Source organism: Sturnus vulgaris, chromosome 22 (assembly GCF_052056855.1).
Source record: "Sturnus vulgaris isolate bStuVul1 chromosome 22, bStuVul1.hap1, whole genome shotgun sequence".
Taxonomy (NCBI): domain Eukaryota; kingdom Metazoa; phylum Chordata; class Aves; order Passeriformes; family Sturnidae; genus Sturnus; species Sturnus vulgaris.
Genome location: NC_142264.1, coordinates 2865081 through 2888524, shown reverse-complemented (window position 1 = coordinate 2888524; position 23444 = coordinate 2865081). Strand labels below are relative to the sequence as shown.

At 48.1% G+C, this 23444-nt stretch overlaps 1 long non-coding RNA gene across 1 annotated transcript; it reads left to right on the top strand.

Moving 5' to 3' along the window:
• The first annotated feature begins 139 nt into the window (after nt 1-139).
• Nucleotides 140-10331, top strand: LOC148221414 (uncharacterized). Its single transcript, XR_015808069.1, has 3 exons — nt 140-836; nt 3411-3603; nt 8764-10331. It is a non-coding gene; the product is annotated as an uncharacterized LOC148221414 (long non-coding RNA).
• The last annotated feature ends 13113 nt before the right edge of the window (nt 10332-23444 follow it).

The window sequence follows — 23444 nt, the reverse complement described above, 5'->3', positions numbered from 1 at the left end:
TCTCTGGTGTGATATTCGAGGTTCCATCTCACTCTGCAGTGAGATGTGGAGTCCCATCTCTCTCTTTGTGATATTTGAGGTCCCATCTCTCTCTGTGTGTGATATTTGGTGTTCCATCTCTCTCTGTCATATTTGAGATCCCATCTCTCTCTACTGTGAGATGTGGGGGTCCCATCTCTCCCCTGCACGCCCAGAAGAACAATATTTAGCAATTCCCACTGCAGCCAGCTCTGGGTGAAGGGACAGCCCCTTTTCCACCCACCCAGGGAACCCCTGAGCTGGATCTTGGGGGCAGCTGGAGCGTGGTCCCTGTGCCAGCTGCAAAGGGCTCACTGGGGTGGCATTAGGGCTTTGTTGCCTCTTTCCCCCACAGACTGGCCATATTTAGCACCACCAGGAATGCCAATTTTTCAGGCAAGTGGCCCAATGAGGCTCAGCCTTTGGGCTCAGCAGATGGATGGTTCAGGGCCCTGGGAAGGAGCAGGGATCACCAAGGTCAGGAAATTGAATATCAGCAATCGGTGTTTGCCGCAAGCTGCACAAATGGATTTCAACCTCTCAGCCTTTGCAGCAGCTCCCTGCTGGGCTCTTCAACGGGAGGAGGGAAAAAGGAAAACAACAAAACAGTCTAGTGTGGTTTCTCAGAGCTGGATTAAACCACAAGCACCGAGCAATCCTCCCCCTGAAGATGTTGCAGGCAGTTCCACACGGCTGAGGCTGCCCTGTGTCAGCACTGCTGCTCTCACTGAAGCCTTGGCTGGATGCAGAATGGGGACAGCTCTCTGAGGACTCATTCCTCTGCTGCACTCTGTAATTCCAGCTCTCTGGACTGCCAGGTTTGTGGAGAACTTCGTTATTTAGCAGTGGTTTTCCCTCCAAGAAGCTCAAAAAGGGGGGCTGGAGACCCCACGGTGTAATTGGCAGCAATATTGATCCTCGATGTGCAGGAGAAATCTGTTAAGCCAAAAAGCAGAAAGGCACCTGCAGCCATTTCTATTTAATTAATGTATATCTTCAGTGCAAACTCACTGTAGGGCAGCACACTGTTATTGTAGGGGTTAGAGCTGATCCAGGGATGCTGCAATCCGTGGGGCAGAGGCTGATGATGGCACCAGGGCTGGGCTTTGCACTGGAACTGCTCCTGCCCAGCTCCTCCAGGGCCTCAGGGTGGAAAAGGGGGTGGGAACCCTGGCTGTACCCCGTGCTGGATTGGTTTTTGGTGTGGTTTATTGTCCCAGCAGCCAGGCCTCATGTCCTCTATCCTGGAAGATGTTCTGATGAGGACGTGGGTCCTCTCCAAGACTTAAAATAGAGATGAGACTCCACATCCCACAGCAGAGAGAGAGATGAGACCCCAAATCTCACAGCAGAGAGAGATGGGACCCTAAATCTCACACCAGGGAGAGATGGGACCCCAAATCTCAGACTAGAGAGAGATGGGACCCCAAACCTCACACAGAGAAAGATGGGACCCCAAACCTCACACCAGAAGGAAATGGGACCTCACATCTTCCAGCAAGACCTCTGCAGGCGTTGACAGAGTTTATCCCAGCTGAAGTGAAGTTTTGGGGAGAGGTTTCAAGCAGAGCACAGCACATGGCAGGGCATCACTGAACCCTGCTCAGCTCACCCAGGCACCCTGTCCCACCAACACCACCCCTGCCAAATTCCCCACAGCCTGCGTGGTCATCAGGCAGGAGCTGAGGACAAAAGAACACACCTGCTTCAAAACATCGATCTGCAAAAATAAATCGAATTACAGAAAGGCAAAATAATGCTGTTTGCTTTAGGGCACGGCTACATTTAGATTCTAATTTTCCGAGTGCAATTCATTTAAGACAAAGGCTCCAGAGCACAGAATGTCCTTGAACACACCAGAGCCAGAGCAGCTCCTGTGTAACATGTACCCAAAGTTAATGAGATGAGAGAAGTGCTTTGAGGGGTGTACCTTTGTCCTATTTGCCTGTAGTGCAATATTCTATAAATGGATGCCATATGGCCGTGCACTTAATGGTATGGATTAGATTGGAAGTGGATGAGCCACTCAAAGACAAGAATGTCCCAGAGGATTGCTTTCTATAGCCTATGACTTAATTATTTGATGCACGAGGCTTGTTGGTCCAAATTTAGTGCTGGGAGTCAGTGAGCTGCTTCAGAGGAACATCTGACCATAGTTCTGTGTCTGTGTGTTTATGTGTTGTTAATATTTGCCAAAGTATTCCTTGGGAAGTTCTGGGCTTGGGAATCTGCAGAACCAAACCCCACCAGCCGAGTCCCAGCTGGGACAGATTGGATGGGATGGGAATTTTTATGAATGACAAGACGAGGGGAATGGCTTAAACTGAAATAAGGGAGATTTACGTGAGATATTTGGGAGAAATTTTTCCTGTGAAGGTGGGGAGGCCCTGGCACAGGATGCCCAGAGATCTGTGGGATCCCTGGAAGTGTCCAAGGCCAGGTTAGACAGGGCTTGGAACACCCTGGGACAGTGGGAGGTGTGGGATGAGATTATCTATAAGGTTCTTTCCAATCCAAATCATTTCATGATTTAATTTTGCCTTCACCCTGAGTCAGAGGGAGCAGTGCCCTCCAGCTGGGGCACTCCTGCCCTGGGATGAAGGGAGCTCTTGGCCCATCCCAGGGGATCCTGCCCAACTCTGGGCTGTGAAATGCAGCTTTGGGCAGTGAAATGCAGCTCAGGGCTGTAAAATCCATTTTGGGCAGTGAAATGCAGCTTTGGGCAGTGAAATGCAGCTTTGGGCAGTGAAATGCCCCCCAGCCTGTCCCAGGAATTAAATCACTCAGCACTGGCCTAGAAGCCAGGCAGAAACCCTGGCTGTTGTTTAGCATCATCACAACTCCGAGAGCTAAAAATTCTCCTTTCTTCCTTTGCTGCTACTTCCCTGACCTTCATTAGTCCTGCAAGCACCGAGTGCTGAGCCCATATGGAGACAGTTATCATAAAAAACTGAATCCTGGCCCCTTAATTAGCTCCTCATTATCAGAGAGCTCCATATTGAAGCATTAAGAACTCACGAAGCAATTTGTTGAGTTTCCAATTAAAACTTTTTGAGAATTGTTGAGCCTTTTAATACTTTGTGTTTACAAATGGCCTTGGACCCACACCAACACACACATTTCCTTCACTGGGGAATTATAACCGAGGAGCTGCTCGTTATTTATATGAAACCCCAGGTTTTAATAAAGTCATAAACCATGTCAATGAGGCTGCTCTTTTCATACCTGATACAATAGAGATGGCTCTGAATGAGTGCAGAGGAGTTAGACTCATTAAGAGGGCAATTAGAGGCTGATTTCCTAATAACTCCACTTTTACAGCACTGTAAAAACAAATGTACACATCCCTCTTTATATTAATTTACCTTGGATGTGCTCCTGCCTGCTGACAGGTCCTGAGACCCTCAGTTCCAGCACATTGCAGCCCCAGGAACATCAGGAATAAATAAAAGCCAGCTGGGCATGGATTAAATTCAGTGGATCACACAAACTGGGAGCTGCAAACACAGGAGGAAAATTGAGTCTCCTGTGAAGCACAGATGGATCCATGGCCACATTTATCGTGGTGGCCAAAAATTTGGGGAGGTAAGTGACCACTTGTCAAGGCCAGGGATGAGCTGTTCCTAAAATCTGCAGAGCAGGGGAGCAGCAGTGGCTCTGCTGAGCTGGAGAGGGATGAAGGGATGTGCTGCAAACCCCTCAAACGTGGTGCCCAAACCTTTTGGGAGGGATGGCCACGTTCCCATCACGTCCACGAGGATAAAGGAGGGATGCAGCAGAACAAGCACCAGCCCTCAGGGGTTTAACTCACCCAAAACGACTTTTTCCTCCCGAAAAACAGAGCCAGGAAGAAGAAATCCAAGGAATCTGTTGTGTAAACACCACGGGAGGACACGGGAGAAGTGGTTTTGGGGTGTGGCAGAGCCCCAGGAGCCCCAGCCTGAGCTGGGCTTTTGTTCTCAGCACTTGTGCTAACACACTTATCTTCTCTGGGATGTTGTAAAGCCAGGAGCTGATCTGGATTGAACATGTCATTTGTATTCCCACGCTGCTTTTGAAGCAAATCTGTCAAATTAAACCGAAAAAAAAAAAAAAAAGGGATGAAAAGACGAGGGATTGCATAAGGAATTGTCTGGGCAGGCAGCTGTGGTCACTGATGGCTCGGTGGCTTTGGAGTCCTCGGAGAGGAGGCAGAAATGACCTTCAGGAGCAGGGGTGGGACAGGGAGCAGCATCCCAGAGCAGCTGGAACCCCCCAGGGGCTCGGGGCCATCCCCATAGGTTTGTTCCCTGCAGCATCCTCCCAGCTTTGGGAGAGAATCAGCTCAGACAAGGGCTGAGCTTCTTCTCACCCTCCTCCTGCCTTTTTCATCTGGCTTTTAGAGAACCTCCTCACCTGGAGGAGAATTGCCCCATTTATCTCATTTTGGCACTTTCTGAGCTACCAGAAAAGGATTCTGCAGGCAGAGCAGCACCGTGGGCCCTTCCTCAAACACTCACAGCGAGCCCCCAGCACCTTGGGGAGAGGAAACACAAATCTGCCATCTGTGATAATTCAACATTTACCAGTCATGCTGCACCAGGGCCCTGTCACTCTGAATGAGCATTAGAGCTCCTGCTCTCCGTGGCCTGAGCAGAATCCCTTTCCCAGCAAACTGGCCCCGGGATTCTGTGATAAAACAAACAAAGGTCACCCCAAGGGGCTGGGACTGTCCCCTCTGGGAGGAGGAGCTCAATTAAAGTTTTATTGCAGTGTGGAGGAGCTGAGTTGGGGTTTTAAATGCCAGTGACCCAGGAGGAGCAGGCAGGCAGATGTGGGAGCAAAATCCAGGGGAAATAAACGGGATGAGCAAGGAATAGCATGGCAGCAAATATTGGAGGGGGAAAGGACAGATGTGCTGTGGTGAGAGGGACACTGGTGGCTCTGGGGGCTTTGAGAAGTGACAGTTGTGTGAGTCCTGCAATCCAGGAGGATCCTGGATTCTGGATTCTTCAAAAACAAATATTTGTGCTCTCAAATCAAATTTCCTCTTGCAAACCCCACCTGAGGGCCGGCAGCAGCCGAGAAACGCTCGCAGACATCCACAATTCTTCTTCCCTGTCACTGCTGTCATTTCCCCTGAAACACCTGGAAAAAGCAAACACAGAGCTCAGGTGCAGCAGTGGCCAGAGGGATTTGGGATTTGCAGGGGCTGGGATCCTCAGGGAGGCAGTGGTGATGATGATGATGATGATGGTGATGATGATGATGATGATGACACCAGGCCAATGTGTGCCCTGTCTCCTCACTGGACACATGAGGATGCTGGCTGTGCTCTGGGGATTTTAGGATTTCTTATCCCTGGGAAGGAAACCAGCCCCTGGAAACAGAGGATGTTGTGCAGGGGGGGATCCCAAATTCCTGCTGAGCATCCCCCAGTCCGTGGCACGGCCCAGGTGCAGATGTTTGCAGATGTTTGGGATGTGATTGCAGATTGTTTGGTGTGTTTGGGGTGTGTTTGGGATGTGTTTGGGGTGGTTCTGCAGCTGTTTGGGGTGTTTGGGGTGTGTTTGTGGTTGAGAGGAATGAGGGATTTGTCTGTACAAATCAGCTGTGGGTCTGCTGGTGGATAAAACCTGAGAGATAAAAGAAACAATGGGATGGATTCCACTGATTGATGAATGGAAAAAAGATATTTGCCTTTACAAACAAACTGTAGGGTTTGCTGATCAATGAAATTGGAAGTTGAAAGATGAAAGAAGCAACGGGGAAAAATGATGAATTGTATGAGAATTAAAAATTAAAAGAGGGTTGTACATTAGAGGGGAATTTCAGGTATCAGGAGTTTTGGGAAGTCTGTGCCTCTCAAGTGCCTCAGCCAATGGGGAAAGAGAGAGGGAAATTGGGATAAAAAGGAGGCTGAGTCCTCCAAAAATTGGAGAGATCCCAGGGGAATGCCCCACGGCTTCTCCCTTTATTTGAATAAATCAAGAAGGACTCCTCTGTCTCCTTTTTTGACATAAACCTCTGGTGTTTGTGGATTAATTTTCCTGACATGGTGTATTTGGGGTGTGTTTGTGGTGTGTTTGGGATGTTTGCAGGTGTTTGTGGTGTGTTTGTGGTGTGTTTGGTGTGTTTGTGGTGTGTTTCTGGTGTGTTTTTGCAGATGTTTCCTGCATTCCCAGCACAGCCCTGGCTGTGCAGAAGAGAGTGAAGCCCTGCAAACCAGCAGGGCTCCGTGCCCAGATCCCAGCCACAACACTTGCTTCGGAAAACTCAATAAACCAGAGGAAATTTTTGCACAGGGCAAAAAAAAAAAAAAAAAAAAAAAAAAAAAAAAGCAAAGCGAAACCCTGCCAGCCGTTTAATTACCAGCCCTCGTTACTGCGTTACCATAACGAGAGATGCTGCCAGATGTTCACATCCTGCTCCTTCCAGCAGCCACTGCCTGCTCCCAGAGGGGAGCCAGGGCTGGGAGCTCCTCCCCAGGCATGCCCAGGGCTGGGATGGAGAGCTGGAGAATATTCCAGCTGGAGCAGATGGGGAAAAAACTTGAGGCAGGGAAACCAGTGAAGGGTCAGCGGGAAATTTGTCCTGGGGGTGGTGGTGTTTAATGGACTGTGTGAGGAGCTGAAATGCTCTGCTGGAAAGGGGCCACCAGAGCTCTAACACGGTTTATTTAAATAATAAATGAAGTGTGAAGGCTGGGATTGCCAGGCAGGATTTTTAGGGGTGCTCTGAGAGGTATTTTAGGGGTTCTGCCGGGGTCCAGCACCCATCTGGAGCCTCCCAGGAGTCCTTGAGCACTGCAGAAACTCCTGATTTGGGTTGGGTTTGGGTTCAGGGATTCCTGGATTGGGTTGGGTTGGAAGGTTGGAAATGTTGTATGAAAACATTGATGAAAAATGAAGCCAGACACTGGGAAGGAAAAAAAAAAAAAAAAAGAAGTGTAAAACTTTGTAATTCAGTCTTGCATTGCTTTGAACATGACCAAGTGGGTTTGGGGTGAAAAACAGCAAGGGACTGGTTCTGCTGGTGGAAAAAAATCAGCAAATCATCTCCTTCCACCCCAGGGATTTTTGCCCAGCCCAGGTTGCTCCAAGCCCTGTCCAGCCTGGCCCTGAGCCCAGCTGCATGAAAACTCCATCATCAAACTGTGCTGGGTCATTAATTGCCTCCTTCCCTAATGAAGGGAAAGAAGGACACCCCACGAGAACACCCCCCAAAACCACGAGGAATAAAAAAAAAACTGCCTGGAAGGGAGAGAACATGGAAGGGAGAAAAAAAGTCCAAATCCAAGGAACTTGGAGCACTTCATCCCATAGCAACAAGCCCGTTCAACAGGAGGAGCATGTTCACAGCAGAGCCCTAAAAAAGGAGCTGTTAAAATAAACATTGGCATAGCTCACACCTCCCTCTCCCCTGAAGGATGCTCCCTGCAAACACATGTGGACAAACCAGGGAAGGGAGGGGAGGAAAATAGGGATGAAGGAGGGGGGGGGGGGGGATGAGAGGGATTCTAATTAAGTGCTGAAATTAATCTCTGTTGTCTTTCAGTATGTGATAAGTTTAATGATTCGGTGTGTCTGTTGTTCACTGATGAATCCAGTCTCTTACAGAGCATCTGGTCATGTTATCCCTTTGCTTTTTATATCCTAAAATACTCCAACAGTTCTGTGGAGCTTTTGTCCTACATTTCACATTTTAGGCAGGTAACCTCTCTTTAGACCCTGTAACCTCTCTGCAAGCACCCTTCAAACTTCGAGTCCAGCGGGTTTTCCCTGCTTTATGTGTGTTGCTGTGCTATGTTAGGAGGGATAAAAAAAATCCCATTTTTCTTTTATGAACTGGGATAAAAATCCTGGAGCCTTTACAAGCCTGTGCTGGCTCTGCTTTAGGGTGTCCTGGGGTGGATACTTTGAGCAGCAAAGGTCTCTCAATTCTGGGAAATCCATCTCAATTCTGGAAAATTCATCTCAATTCTGGGAAATTCATCTCAATTCTGGGAAATCCATCCCCCCTCATTCTGGGCACTCAGCCCCTCACAGGCACAGCTGGAAGGTCACAGAAGCTTTTTGGAAATCCCCAAAATTTCCTACCAGCCCGCAGGTATCACACGTGGTTTCAGACAAGCAGAGTCACGTTTGCATGTGCTGATCTCGCAGGAGAAGCCAGGATAATGGGATTTTGGAGTTAACCTCACACCTGCACTTCCATCCCTTCCTCTTTTCCCTCTTTTTTGGTTTTATCTTTGGATCAGGGCGTGTCACCATCACAGCAGAGCAACTGGAAATGTGATCAGAGAGCAGTGATGAGACAGTTCATCTTCACACACAGCACTGGGGAAACCACTGGGAAATAAAAAAAAAAAAAAAAAAAAAAAAAAAAGTAGAAATGAAATTGTCCCTGCTGTGGAAGCAATAACAGCAGCAGGTGGAGGGGGAAGTTTGCTCTGACTCCTGTTTTGCTGGGATGTCGTTGCTGGGAGCTGGGCAAATTCCATCAGCTGGATGGAACAGCAGGGCTTGGGAATGTGGGAGACACCCAGGCCTGGAAAGCCTCATTGCCACTGAATTCACTGCTGTGCTGGAGTGTTCTCCACACCTTTAGGATATCCACACTTTTAGGATATTTCCCTTTTAGCCTGGCAATGGGTGTCACTCTGAAACGGGCTTGTTGAGGAAAGCTGTTTTAGGCAGAACTCAGTGGGCAGCAGGAGCAGCCAGGTTTTCCTCACTCATCCATCATTTCTCATGGAAAACACAGGTGCTGAGAGACTCCAAAAAACCTCAACCCAACTGATTTTGGAGAAGCACCGAGCTGGGCTTGAAAGAGATGTCACCTGCACCCTGGGGAAGGCCACCAAGGGCCACTGCTGGGGGGTGGCAGAGCCCCAACCCTGCAGGACAGAGCTCCAGCCCAAATGATGCAGCTTGGGCATGTGGACACACTGCTGGAGACCCAGGAAAATTACAGCCAGAGAAATCATTCCCAGGCTGGAGTTTCTCCTGGTTCTCTCAGATCCTTTCCCAAGCTGATAACGTGTTCAGCTCCAGAAAGGAGCTTTTTTATTTTTTTCCCAGAACGATAGTTTTGACAAAATAAAATAAAATTAATAACATAAATTAACACCTGGTGTCGATTGTAAAACCCATCCTGAAGTACTGTCCCAGAAACGTTTTCCCAATCATCCAATAAACTACTACCTTATCTTAGTTCAGCAAAACACCCTATAAATATGAACCTCATTCTCAATAAAAACCCTTCTTTTCCCCCAAAAAAGTCTGTGTTACTATCATTACTTTCTCTAGCACAGTAACGAGACAGGGACACTCCACCTCCTCTTGCATAATCACTGGGCTGAGGGGGAAAAAAAGCACCTGACAAAAAAAAAAAACAACCTCCCACTCACACGTCCAACCCACCCCAAATGGCTCCTGGTGGAACAGAAGATGCTGAGGCTGCCAGGAAGAGGTGGCAATCAAATAATGAATGCTGCAGCCCACTCCCCATCTGCCAGGGAAGAAAAAAAAAAAATTAAAAAAAATAAAAATCCTGCATCCTCCCCTGGGCATCAGCACCTGCTCCATTCTCCACCTTCCACACTTCCAGCAGAGTTTGTTTTCCAAGGAGCCAAGGAGGAATTGCTGGTTGCAAATGGAAGTGCTGGAATGCAGACATCTGGCTGCCAGCACCAGGCGTGCACTTCAGAATGTGATGTTGGCAACGTTGTATGAAAACATTGATGGAAAACGAAGCCACTCATTAGGAGGGGAAAAAAAAAAAAAAAAAAAAAAAGTGTAAAACTTTGGGATTCAGTCTTGTGTTGTTTTGAACGTGACCAGATAGGTTTGGAGTATAAAACAGCAAGGGAGTGGTTCTGCTGGTGGAAAAAAAAAATCAGCAAAAATCAATGTATGGATCAGACCCCCTGTGTTTGCTCCAGTGGGGGTGGGACCACCCTCAGGTCCTGTTTTGGGGCACATCCACTCCTCTCAGAGCTCCAATGTCCCCAGGCTGCCTCTTGCCCAGGTCCTTTGGGTGACTGCTGTGGGCTTGGGCTGAGCAGGGTGGTGAAGCCCCAGCAAAGCCCAGATTTGCAGGTGTGGGTTTGTTAAAAGGGGGTTGGGTAAATCAGCTCTTCACCATCTCAGAGGACACCTGGCTGGGACTGGAAGGTGAGAGCAATCCCGTGGATTTTGGGATGGTCTACAGGACTGGGATAACCACCAGGAAAGGGAAAAAAAAAAAAAACAATTTAAACACAGAATTCCTTCTCATCAGCTGTTTTTGCCTCCTGTGCCTGCCAAGTTGGAGCAACACAAGCTCCAGGTGATTTCTGGTGGGTGCCCCAGGAGAGAGGGACAGGCAGGAGCAGCTCCACTTGTGCTGCCACTCTCTGCCCATCATTCCTGGCAATGGGATCATTCCTTTGGGATCATTCCTGGGGATTTCTTTACCCCTTCAAGTGTTGCTTTTAACCTCAGTGGTTGTGTTGTCAAAGCCATGCTGGAAAAAAAACGCAGAGCTGGGAGCTTCAGGTCAGGGCAAACACAGCCCCCTCCCCTCACCTGCCAGGGGTTTTTTTTTTGGAAGGTTTGGAATGTGAATTTTGGAGGAGCTGGTCCTGACAGGGACCTTGCATGTGTACAGAGAGTGCTGATTCATCTGCCTGCCACTGGAGACAACAGAACAGCTAATGAAGTCACCCGTGTATAAATAAACGAACGAGGTACAACCTCGGCAGCGCTGGAAAAATCTCAGAAATGCACAATCTGCTTTTCCTCTCTCTGGCAGGCCAGCAGCTCACCTCTGGGACCATCCTTTTGTTTAGAAATATCAAAGAATGGGATTGGTTTTTTTTTTTATAGTTTTTCTGCCGCGGTATTAGTTTTTTGACATCAAAATTCAGTAATTTCCTCTTTCCCCGCAGTTCAGCTGAGTCTCAGACACACCAAGGTTTTGATAACCCTCCAAATACTCAGAGCAGGCTTCACTTCCCAGCTCCATCCGAGGGTGTGTGGGGTGTGCAAGCCTTTTTTTTTTTTTTTTTTTGTGGAAGAGAGGGGGGAAAAACAACAGCAAGACCAAGAAAAGCAGAGAGCAATTAACTGCTGCTCTAATTGCTGCCCTGATGGCCAGGCTGATGTGCAGGCGGCTGCGGGACAGCACCGGCTCTGGGTGTTAATTAACCTCATTAAAAGCCTTTGCATTTGGCTCAGAAAGGGCTGAGACCCCGCATAGTCCAGAGTGGGAGTTGGGAATTGGGAATTATTTGGTTTTTTTTCCCCGAAATTCCCCCTCAGTTTGGTGGGTTGGCTCTTGGGGTTCCCTCTTTTCCACCTTCCCAGGATTTTCCAGCTGCTGGATATTTTGCCGTGCTGAGCTGAGTTTTGGATGTGCACAGCCATCAAATATTCCCGGTGGAAGTGATTCCCATAAACGCTTTCATCGTTATTTTTACAGCGTTTTCCCCTCCTCAATCCCTCGCTGTTACCACACCAGAGAGGCCTTGGTTGTGTTTTGAGGTAATTAGTTGTGATGGCATAACGAGGCTGATTAATTACCACCTTGGCCAGGAGCTTTGGGTGTTTGTGAGCCAAGAAATCCCTCGGTGTCCTGAGGTTTTTTTATGGTGCCTCGAAGGTGACAGCAAGAAAAATCACAAGAGGTGTCCCTGGCCAGGGCAGGGGGGTGGGAATGAGATGATTTTTAAGGTCTTTTCCAACCCAAACCAGTCTGGGATATTGGGAATAACTTGCCCACCCTGTTCCTTTGGTGGCCATGCCCAGGAGGAGGTGACTGTCCCTTGCTGGGGGCAGTGAATTCAAGCTGGATGATTTTGCCAAGGACCTTTTCTGATTGAGGCACCAAAGCACAAATCATCTCCAGGAGTTTGACTGATTAAAAGTGAGGAGATCTGAAAGTTCTTGCAAGTGAGAATAATAATAATAATAATAATAATAATAATAATAATAATAATAATAATAATAGTAATAATCAGCTCTCCCTCTGGCTGCTCCAAATGGTGAGCAGGGAGATTTTAATTAAATCCATCATCTATGCACACCCCTGCTGCTTTTTGGGGGGGGATGTTGCTCCAGCCCACATCCCAAGCTGGCTGTGCAGGAATTGTCACAGTCCCAGGCTCAGAGACAGCTGCCTAATTGCACCAGCAATGTTATTTTTTAAATTTTTTTCCTACATTTCCTCCATCTGATAAGGTCAAGCCCACCTTGAGGACAGCTGCTCTGCTGTCTTTTCCTCTTTGGGATCCACAGAGGATGCAGCTGCTCTGACCTTTTACTTAAACCTCGTTAAAGGTGACCAAGAAATGCACAAAATGTATCTCCCGAAGCTGTTTGAAGGTTTTGGGTGTGTTTTATTTGCCTTGCCAGGTGTCCCAAAGGATCTCTCAGGAGGGGCAGGGCTCTGACTGCTTTTCACAGAAAATTAAGATAAGTAGGGATAGACAACCTGCAGGAAGAACATCCCTGGCTAAAATTGGAATTTTATGGCTAGGAAAGGAAGGACAGAAACAGCAACCAGCCTGCTCTGGGCTCTTCAGTTGTTTTTTCTTTTTTCTCCTATTTATTTATTTTTTTCCAAGTTGGGGCTGACTCTGCTGAAGGAATGCAAAATTAAGCTGGATTTTTCCAACGTGTCCTTGCAAAGCCATTGCTGCGACCTGGTGGAGACTCCCAAGGCCTTGGCCATGGTTCAGGTGTGAAGGTGAGAGCTCCAAAATTCCCCTGGCAGGTCCTGGCTCAGCATCACCTGGCTGCTGGTACAAACCAAGGCCACCTCCTCCAACTCCACCAGCTCAGAGCCTGTTCTGCAAGGGAGGAACCAGATTTGGGACCTGGTGACTGCAGAGAGCTACACTGACCCATTTTCCTCTGGCTGATGGATGCAGGCACTGGGAAAAGCTCCATAGCAACTGGATGTGCACAGTTTAATTATGAAATCCCCACGGTGCTCCCTGGTAAAGATAAATGGATCCAGGAGATTTTTTATTTTTTTTTCCCCCCTCTTTTCAGCCATTAGGAAAGGTTTCTATTTAAAAGGTCCTGTCCCACTTTGCCAAAACAGCAGCACAGCCTGGGGAAGGGCAATGTGTAGGGTGAGCATGTCCAGGTTAACACGTGGAACATAATTCCAGGAAGCTTTGGGAGCCTGAGGGACCTGGTGGTTATCCCATGGCATTTTGGGTGGGTGTTTTTCCCTGCCAAAACCAGTGCCAGGCACTCCTGATGGTGCTGGTGGCATTTCCCACCCTCTTGAACTGTGCAAACAGCACCAGGTGTAACAGGGAACCCAAAAACCCCATGCCAGGTGTTAATCCCAAACAAGGAGGGACAGATCCAGCAGCGCTGTTGGATCAGCATCACCCCTGGAAGATCTCAAAAAAACAAAGCAGAACTGTGTTAGTGAGGATATTTTGGGTTCTTTCCTGGTTGTCTTTTTTTTTAAGCTCTCCACAACAGTTCAGGTCAGCTCTTATTACCTTCAGCTGTCCCTCCTGTCCCCTGGCACAGAGCACTGAGACACAGACAGTGAGAACTTGGAGATGGCAAGATAAATAAAATAGATGCTATTATTGCAGCCCTCTCCTGTTTGCTGCTGCCATGGTATCTCTTCTCTTGTCTGACTTATTGCTGATGTCTCCTGTCAGCCCAGCTTGCCTCTCTTGGTGATGTGATTTATGGGCCAGGGAGGCAGAGCAGAAACATGGAAAAATTGCAAATGAGGGTGCAGGGAGGAAAGACAAGGAGGGATTGTGATGAGGACGTGCAAATGGGTCCTGGTGCCACCCTCAGTGACAGGGGATGGGGTTGGGGACAGCTCAGACCACCCAGCAGCCTCACCCCGGAGCTCCAGCTCAGCACCTCCGAGCCGGGAGAAGCAAAACCTGGAGCAGGGACACAATCCCTGTCACCTGCCAGGTGAGCCCCCCGTTCTGTGTGTCAATTCCTCCATCAGGGGCTGGCTCCCGCTCTGGAAGCAACATCCAGCACTGCCCAGACCCAGCAGTTCAAATCCATCCCGTTCCTTCAGCTTCCAGGAGTTTTGTCCTGTCTCATCCCGGTGTCCCTGCAGCCAGGGTGCTTTGGATGCAGGCAGGACACACAAAGCCCAGCTTTGGGAAGCTGTCCTGGCTGGCAGCCCCTGCAGCAAGGCAGGGTGATGCTGTTTTCAATCCCAGGGCTGGGGCTCGTGATAATTATTGAAAGGTGTTCCGCTCAGTCCTGCAGCCTCCTCAGCCTCCAGGAGCCTCTCCCGTGTCCTTCCTGCTGCCACCACAAAACCTGGGAGCGGTGGGGAAGTGCCAAGCAAACAATCCCTGATTTTTTGCTGGATTTAATGGCACCCTCCAGGCGAGCAGGGGGACTCGTGTGGCTGCTCTGGGTCACCCTGCAGTGCAAGCCCAGGAGTGTGAGTGAGTAACTGTGTGCTGGGAAGGGAGAGAAAGCCCAAATCCTTCCCTGTAATCCTCCCCAAAACTCAGGGAGAAGATGAGAAACGAGGATTTGAGTTAGAAATGAAAATTAAACCGGTGCGTGGTTTCATTTCCTTGCACCGAGCAGCACAGGAATTCCAAAGGCTGCTCCCAGGCAGATGCTGCTGGTATTTTTTTTTTTTTTTAATCTGTTTTTTTGGCCAGTTATGTACACATGTACCAGTCCTGCTTGGATTACACTTTTCAAGGATTACAGCTCAAATCCAGCAGGGCTTTTAATGCCTGGAATGGGGCAGAGCAGCTGACATTAATATATTCCAGGAGTGCAAACCCAGCCAGCACCGGGATCATCATTAGAAAGTCTGATGGAGGATTATAATACAGCTTGGAGAAATTCAGCCACACTGCTGCATCTCCAGCTGGGGATTTTTTTATTTTTTTTTTTTTTCCCTGGGCCATGTCACCCACTCGTTGAGCAGTTCTAGATTCTGGATAATTATTCCAGGGAAAATCTGATGAGTGGAGCTGCTCTGGAATGCTAATGGGGACTGCTGAGCCTGCCCTTGGGATCCCAATTAATGTCCTTGGGAGCCACTTGAGTGGGAGCCAGTGGAAACTTCAGCATGGGGGACTTTGCAAATACACAAATAAACAGGAATAATAATAATAATAATAATAATAATAACAGTAATAATAATAATAATAACAGTAATATGCAGGAGCTGGAAGGAGAATCAGGGAATTCTGCTGCTTTGTGTTGTGTTTGTAGCTCTGGTCAGTTTAACATCCAGCTGAGGAGACAGAGGTGCTGTATAGGTACATTCATATAAATTACATCTAAAGTTAGGTAGTTTGGGGTGCCCTAGGAATCCTAAAATCCCTGGGGGATCCATCCTTATGAATCCAAGCATCCCTAGGAATTTCTGTGTTTTCCCACACAATCTTTCTCCTGTTTCCCAAGATATGGGACAATTGTTGCAGGAGATTGAGTTATTGGGGGGGGGTGGCTGAATTCCCATTTATCAGCAGCCACGATGCAGAACCTTCAACTGTTAGGATCAAAATACATTTAAAAAAAAATAATAAAAAATTTCCTTTCTTTCCCAGTCATCTCAGGAAAATCTGGATGATGCAGCGATTCCCCAGCTCCTGGATCCAAACCTCTGTTTGCCATTACACAAATCTGACAAAGCAAAGCAGGTAATTGCTCCTGTCAGCTGAGCAGAGGAGTAAATCTGTAGGAAAATCGGAGTTTCTTGAGCAGGGAATGGCAGCTGGAAGTTCTGCAGCCAATGCCACGAGCAAGGAGGTGAACAGGACAAGAGGACATTTCCTTGCCTGGGGTCTCATTCCATCTTCTCTGCCTTGGGAAGGGTTAAATCTCTGCTGCCGAGGCTTGTTGCTCATGCCATGTGGAGAGGGTGCTAATTGAACCGAAAGGCCCGGGGATTAGCGGGAGAAACAAGTGAAAATGAATCGAGAAATGAGGAAAGGGATAATTGGCTTTCCATGTGCCCAAAGCCATGAATTCCCGCCGGGTGAGGAGCTCCTTCCCCTGGGTGGGGGCTTGGCCAGGAAGCTGCAGCTGTGCCGGGGACCAAATTTGGGGCAGTTTATTCAGTTTGTGAGCCGGACAGAGGAGTCCTTGGCTGAGCACATCCCTCCACAATTCCCTTGGAGCGGCTCCAGCGCTGTGGGAACACAAGAATTCCTGTCTGGAGGGACCCTCAGCGTTCCCTGGGTTTGGAGAGTGCTGCAGGGAATAAACTTGGACATCCTTGCAGTCCGTCCGTCCTTCTGTCTGCTTTGGGTCGGTGTCGTGACAAGGTGAATGTCACCTCCTCGGTGGTGGCATTCCGGTCTGGGTGTGCCTTGGTCACCAAGGAGGGACACACCAGGCGGTGACAGCACCAGCAAGGAAGGGTCAGACTCCTTAAAATCAGGCTGGGAAGGATTTTGAGAGGAATCAAGGCGAGTTCAGTGATGCTGTGCAACTCCTGTGTTTGCTCCAGCTTCTCCTCTGAGGCAACAATTGTTGAGTATTGAGTTCACTGAGGCTGGGAGCAGGCTGGAATCCTTGGGAATTCACAGGGAAGTGAATTCCATCCTTGGAAAGGTTCAAAAATCCCCTGGATGTGACACTTGGGGACGTGGTTTGGTGGTTGGACTCAAGGATCTTGGAGGTGATGCTGTGATTCCACATCTGCAGTGCCAGCTTCCCTTGGCTAAACCCAGCCTGGATATTAAAGTTCATTTTATTTCCGTCTGGTTAATTATAAATATTTTACCTCTTGCTCAGGACAGAGGATCAGGCAGCAGCTGCAGGGATGTGTTTCCCCTGAGGCTGCTGCTTTTCCAGGGGTTCTCTGGGACACTTTGGAGTGAGGCCACCAGCGAGGTCACCAATCCTCCCTGGACCTCTCCTGTCCTTGCTGGGCTGTGGGATGCACAAGGATTTGTGGCATGAGGATTTTTGGCAGAGCTTCAGCGGCTCCGTGGCCGTGGCCAGGCACTGCCAGGGATGAGCTGAGCTCAGCTGAGCCCTCTGAGAGCAGAATCCTTTCATCCCATCCCTGTTTGAAGGCAGAGAGGGCTCAGGATGGCTCTGCTGCTGCAGAGTGAGGTGAGTTCAGTTGAGGACTCTGCCTTGAGTCATCTTGGCTGGTAAAAAAATCACTCCGGGTAAACTTTCCATTCCAGTAGATTGAGGGAAGCAGAAATGAAGCTGCTTTGGGGATTTTCAGTGGTGGCAGAGGCTGATAAAATATTGAAGAGCCAGGCCATCTGTAACTGCTGCACGGGCTGGGGAGCACAAACACCAACTGGGCAGGAGCAGGAGGAGCTGCTGGCCTGGCCTGCTGGACACCCATCCTCCAGGAAAAGTGCCCAGGCTGACAGATGGCACAGTTTGCTAGGAAATACATCCCTTTTCCCCCCCATTTTTTGGCACTATCACGGTCAATAAGGTGCAGAAGGGAGCTGGGAACGCCCAGCACTGGCTGTGAATGTGGAGCAGAGCTCTGCTGTACAGCTCTAACTCCATTTCAATAGATTGTTGTTACACACACTCTTAATTAAAGCAAAGAAGCCAAGGAAAAGTGTTTCCCTGTGGATTTGGTGTTGACGTGGGACAGAGGAAGGAGTTGTAATGAGATTTCCATCTCGGGATGCTGCAATCCTGTCTGCAAGGGCTGTGTCTGGTAATTGATGTCTCCTTGCTCAGACCTTTCCCGGGGGGCACAGGACACCGGGAACGCTCTTGGGTCCATCCCGTGGAATAATTAGTCCCCAGCAATGTAAGAAACCATCAACAAATTAAGTCCTTAATTGCCACGTCAGCCTGGCTTTGAGATGCTCCTTCCCGTTTCTGCCAAAGGAGGAACTAAAGTTGGGTGTAAGGCAAGACAAAGGCGAGGAAATTTCAATTTTCACGTGCGAGGAGGAGAATCCTCGGGAGAATTTGGCTCCTTGTTCCTGCTGCAGGCAAGAGCAGCACAATTTGAGATGTCTCGGGTTGGGTTTGCTGGAGGTGGCCCCTGGCTCGTGTGAAGATGTTAAACGGGTAAGAAAAGGAGGAAAAAAAACCCCCAACATTTACAAAAACAACCAACATTTACAAAAACAACAAACATTTACAAAAACAACCAACATTTACAGCTCCTCAAGGCAGGTCTGGGTGATGCTCTGGGGAGGATTAGAGAGAATTCCCCTGGTCCTCAGCTGGCTTTGCTGGGATGTGGGATGCAGGGAATTTTAGGTGAAGAAATTCTGGGTTGGAATCTCTGTGTGACCAATAGGCTCTAGCAAAATCTTTCGGTGTTCAAGTGAAATTTAAAAGAAATGTGGAGTTTTAAGATGATTGATTTTGAGGTAGGAAGCAAAAATCTTCTCCCAGGGCGTTACTTGGTTGTGCACGTGGGGATTTTGGGAATCCTGGAGGGATTTGGGAGAGCCCAGATGTGCCAGGTGGGTGAGAGATTGTCCTGCCGTGCTCTTTTTGGGCAGCATCACTTCCCAGCTTGGATGCAAGGACAGACAGGAAGAAGCTGAGGAGAAAAAACCCTAATCCCAAATTTCCAGGTCATATTTTCAGCCTAAAGTTAGTCTGAGTCTAGGAAAAAAAAACCCTGAAGTGATCGTGGACTCTTCCCTGAGAAATTTGGTTCAATCCCACGGCGTGGGCAGGATTTGGGATTTCCCAGGTGAGACTTTGCTTCAGTGACCCTCTGGGGACCTTCCATCCTGCCAAAATTTGGGACACTGGAGGATTCCAAAGTTCCAAATCTCACTTAATCCCTTCCAGGCAGCTGTGGGAACACACAAATCTCTGCTAAAGCTGAGCTTTTCCCGTTCTTCTCCCCAAATATTTAATTTTCCTGCCAAGCCTGCCACAGGTGAAGAATCTCCTGCAGAGCAAGGGGGGCAAATTCCAGGTAAATTCTCTGCCTTTTCTTTTCCCTGTGTTTCCCAAACATCTTTTAGATTTTCTTTAACCTTTTCAAACTCCTCACTAGCAAGGTTTGCTCTGTTATTTCCACATCGAGTTGGCATTTTCACAGGGAAATAGCCTTCCCATAAAAATTGGTGATTTTCAGCAGCAACCATGGATTTATTGAAGAAAAGAATGGATTTTTCCATTGGGGGGAATGGGAATATTGGTTCCCCAGCCAGGTGGGCACCTTGAAGCTGTAAACTGCTCTCCTCCAAAGAGATTTAATTATTCTGGAATTATTCCCCCCCCCCAGCAATATATTCCACCTTTTTTTATTTTCTCTTCCAATTTCAAGTCAACAAATACAAAATAAATCAACTCCCAATTATTTCCCCCCAACTGCTTCCCCCAGGGCTGTGCTGCGATTATGTGGAGATAAATAAATTTGGTTAAACAATGGTAAATTGTCCTGAGCTGCCTTTTATTATCAGGAAGTTGTGTTGGCAACTGGATAATTTGCTGATGTTGTTTTACGTGATCTTAGTCCCTGCATCTATTCATGAGATTATTCCAAATGTTATATCGGTGCATTTAAATTAAGCATGAAAGTGTTTTAGGGCTTTTTGCAATGATTGCTTATTTATTTTATTATCAATAATAAATTTCAACCCGAAGCTTGAAGCTTCCACTTTCAAGGACAGTAAAAAGGCAGAAGAGAAGCAGCTGGTGGCACATAAAGAGCAGCTCTTATGAAACAGGGCTTGGAGGCTGCAAAAAAAAAACTCAGCTGAGGTTTCTGGGTTCTTCTCCCAAATTCTTTCTGTTTTGAAGGGAAATTCGTCTCTCCAGAGCTGTTCCAAAGGAAAGGAATGAAGATTCCTGGTGTGGGGATGAGAGGAAGGGAAGTGCTTTTGGTAGGACTGGTTGGAAATGTGGCTCTGTCGTTATTTTTAATGATAAAATTTTGATTTTCACAGAATCACAGAATGGTTTGGGTTGGAAGGGTCCTCAAAGCTCATCCAGTGCCACCCCTGCCATGGGCAGGGACACCTCCCACTGTCCCAGGCTGCTCCAAGCCCTGTCCAGCCTGGCCTGGGACACTGCCAGGAGCAGCCACAGCTTCTCTGGGTTTTCTATAGAGAGCAAATTTCAGCCACTCTGAAATCTTTTTTCTAGTTTTTAATTATTTACGTTTATGTCAGAGTGGAGTTTTTGTGCATTTCATTGGATTCATTTCCCATCCAGGCTTCTTAGAACCAGGGAGGGAGAAGCAAATCACCCCTTCCCCTTCAGCTCTGCCCATTTTAGGATTGTAAAATATTCCTTTTCTCAGGTAAACCAACATCCTCACAGAGCTACTGCCCTGAGAATCAAACAGAGCAGGCCTGGAGCTCCTGCTGCACCTCCCTGGGCTGCCCTGCTCCCTCCACACTCATCAATGAGCTGCCTAATTGGGGAATTGATTAATTGACCGGCCAGATAACGACTTCTCTTCCTGCATGGCTTAATTAGAGTCAGGTCCTGCAATGGAGATTCCAGCACAGGAACCTTGGAGCTGCATTTTGAAGGAAAAGGACTTTTTGTAGGATTTCTTTGGGGTTTATAGGATTGCTTAGAGGGAATTTGCAGACCCTGTGTCCAAGGTTGGAGAGGAATTTGAGAGGTGTTCCCATGAGCTGGATGATTTTTAAGCTCCCTTCCAATCCCAAGCATTCTGTGATTCCAGGGTTTTCCTGCACAAGGCGGAATGAATGAAAAGAGGGGAAAAAAATTTAAAAATCAATGCACAGAACGCCCTGGGATGTGGCTGGTGCTGATGTGGGTGTGAGATTTTCCTTCCCACAGGAGCCAAGGCCAATCCTCCTGCCAGCTGTTCAATTCCAGCAGAACAATATTGACACAAACCCGATTTCCCTGGAATATTCTGCCCCTTTAGGTCTGGCTTTGCCTGCATTCCCAGGATCTGTAATTAAACCCCTAATGGGTTATGACAAACCAGGGCTCTGGTCCTTAATGTTCTCTTTCTTTGGGGTGTGTATGCTGATAGATCCTCTGCTGGTTTGTTTTTCAATTACCAGGTACAGTTTTAGTGACAAGGACACTGTTTCCAGCATTTGGTAATAGAATCTTTATTATAATAATTATTTAAAATTAGAGGGTGAATGGAAATGCTGCTGACAGTGAGGGATTATTAGTGCTGATTAAAGGCACTGGCAGTGCAGGCAGGTATTAATAGACTGTTCCTTGCACATTTTTCACCCAGTCTCTCTCCTGGTTTTTATATTTGGTTTTTAGTAGTGCTGCTTTCCAGAGAATTTAACAGCAGTGTCAGGACCCAGCTATGAGATTATTCCAAAGGAGAAGGAATCAAACTGGGCAATATTTTTCCTTCAAGCTACTGGGCTGTACAGGTGCCCCAGCAGCCACAGTGATGGATGATTTGTGCTCCTGTGGAACCCAACTGGTCTGTCCTGGACGTCACAGTGCTCAGTCTGGAGTTCTGGGGGGATTTTTTGGGGAGATTTTCCTGAGGTCCCACAGAGCCACCACCACACCCACTCTTCCCATGAAGTCGCTTCCCCCCCTCCCCTCACTCTTGTCTGATTTGAAAATGAAATCTCTGATCTGGCAGGTCTGAACACACATTTGTGATGTAATTTGCTGTTTTGTCAGTGTTTTGGAGCCAAGTCCTGGCTCTGTTTAGAATCATGGACTGTTCTGAGCTGGAAGGGACCCACAAGGATCATCAAATCCAACTCCTGGCCCTGCACAGGACCCCCTAAAAATCATCCCCTGTGCCTGAGAGCCTTGTCCAAATGCTCCTTGAATTCTGGCAGCTTTTCCCTAACCTGCAGCCCATTTTAAGTTCTGTGTATTATGGCTGATCTGATCTACTGCCACTTTTTCCTGGTGCCATCAGCGTTATTTTCCCAGGACAGGAAAAGAGGCTCCTTTATTTCACAGAGGAAAAGGCTTAACCCTGTCAGAGGAGACAGCAGAGGGACAATTCTTTGGGGACAGGAGGAAATAAATAACACAGCCACTGCCAAAAGGGGCTCTGAATAAAGACCAGGGGGCTGAATGACCTCGGGGAAGTGCAGAAGGAAGAGAAAAACCTGGAAAGGGCCGGGAGCCCTGCAGGGATGAAGGGTGGTGGAGGAGACAGGGAGAGCTCAGGGAAAGATGGATATGGGGTGAGCAGAGAGATGAGGGAAAGCTGGATATGGGGTGAGCAGAGGGCTCAGGGAAAGCTGGATATGGGGTGAGCAGAGGGATGAGGGAAAGATGGATATGGGGTGAGTAGGCAGGGAAGGGTCAGGGAAAGCTGGATATAGGGTGAGCAGAGAGGGAGGGATCAGGGAAGGCTGGATATGGGGTGAGCAGAGGGATGAGGGAATGCTGGATATGGGGTGAGCAGAGGGATCAGGGAACACTGGATATGGGGTGAGCAGGCAGGGAAGGATCAGGAAAAGTTGGATATGGGGTGAGCAGAGAAGGAGGGATCAGGGAAAGCTGGATGGAAAGCAAGGCAGTTGTTTGCTGTCCCATAAGATCCTGAATTTCACTCTTTGGTGTAGATTGGCAGGAGAATTCCCCAAACCCCAACCCAGCTCTGGACACTTCCAGGGATGGGGCAGCCCCGTGGGAAATGGAATTCTCTGTGCTGGAGCAAAGCTGCTGGGGGGCTGAGGGTGACTTTTCCCAAAGGATGGCTCCTGTTCCCAGTGCCAGGCTGATTTATGTTCCTTGGAGACAAAGCAGGGCTGAATTCTCTCTGGATGAGGGGCACGTGAGCTCACCCATCCCAAGCTGGCTGCCAAACTCTTCATCTTGTCCTCCTGCCATGCCCCCGGGGCTTTCCTAAATCTCCTTGGCTTGTCTCGTAGCTAAAATAAAAAAAGTAAATTAAAAAAAAAAAAAAAAAAAAGAGCAGAGCTGACAGCAGAGATCTTCCTGGAGGCTTTCTGAAATCCAAATTAATGATGTCATCTGTGACAGTGCAGAGCCCTCCCTCCAACACCTGTGAAAAAGAAAAGGTTAAAGAAAAAGGCTTAAAAATAAAGAATTTGGGGCCTGTCAATGCACTTTCCACTACTGTTAATGTGGGATAAGCCTCAAATTCCTCCTATTGAGTAGTTTTGCTTTTAGGATTTTTTGGGAGGTTCTTGGCTGCTCTAAAACAAATTCCCCAAAAATTGAGGGTGACGTTTGCTGTGGACAAAGCTCAGACACCCAACTCAGTCACTGCTCTGGACTGAGTGGTTTTTGGAGATGAAATCTCTGAAACCTCCCCAAACCAGCCTGAATTTTGCCCTTCCTCCACTCTGACTGGAGAATTTGCTGCCCCAGGGATTGGTGTCTCCTCCAGCCAGGATTAAAAACAAATTATTAAGCAAACAACAAAGTCCCCCTTCCTCTCTGTCCCACCTCGCAGTGTCGAGGAGGAAAAAAAAGGTTTTTACAGAGATGTCCAACCACAGGCACTGCAAACATCCCCCAAGGAACCCCTGGGGCAGCAGGATCCTGGAATTGAAATGTTCCTTCTCTCAGCAC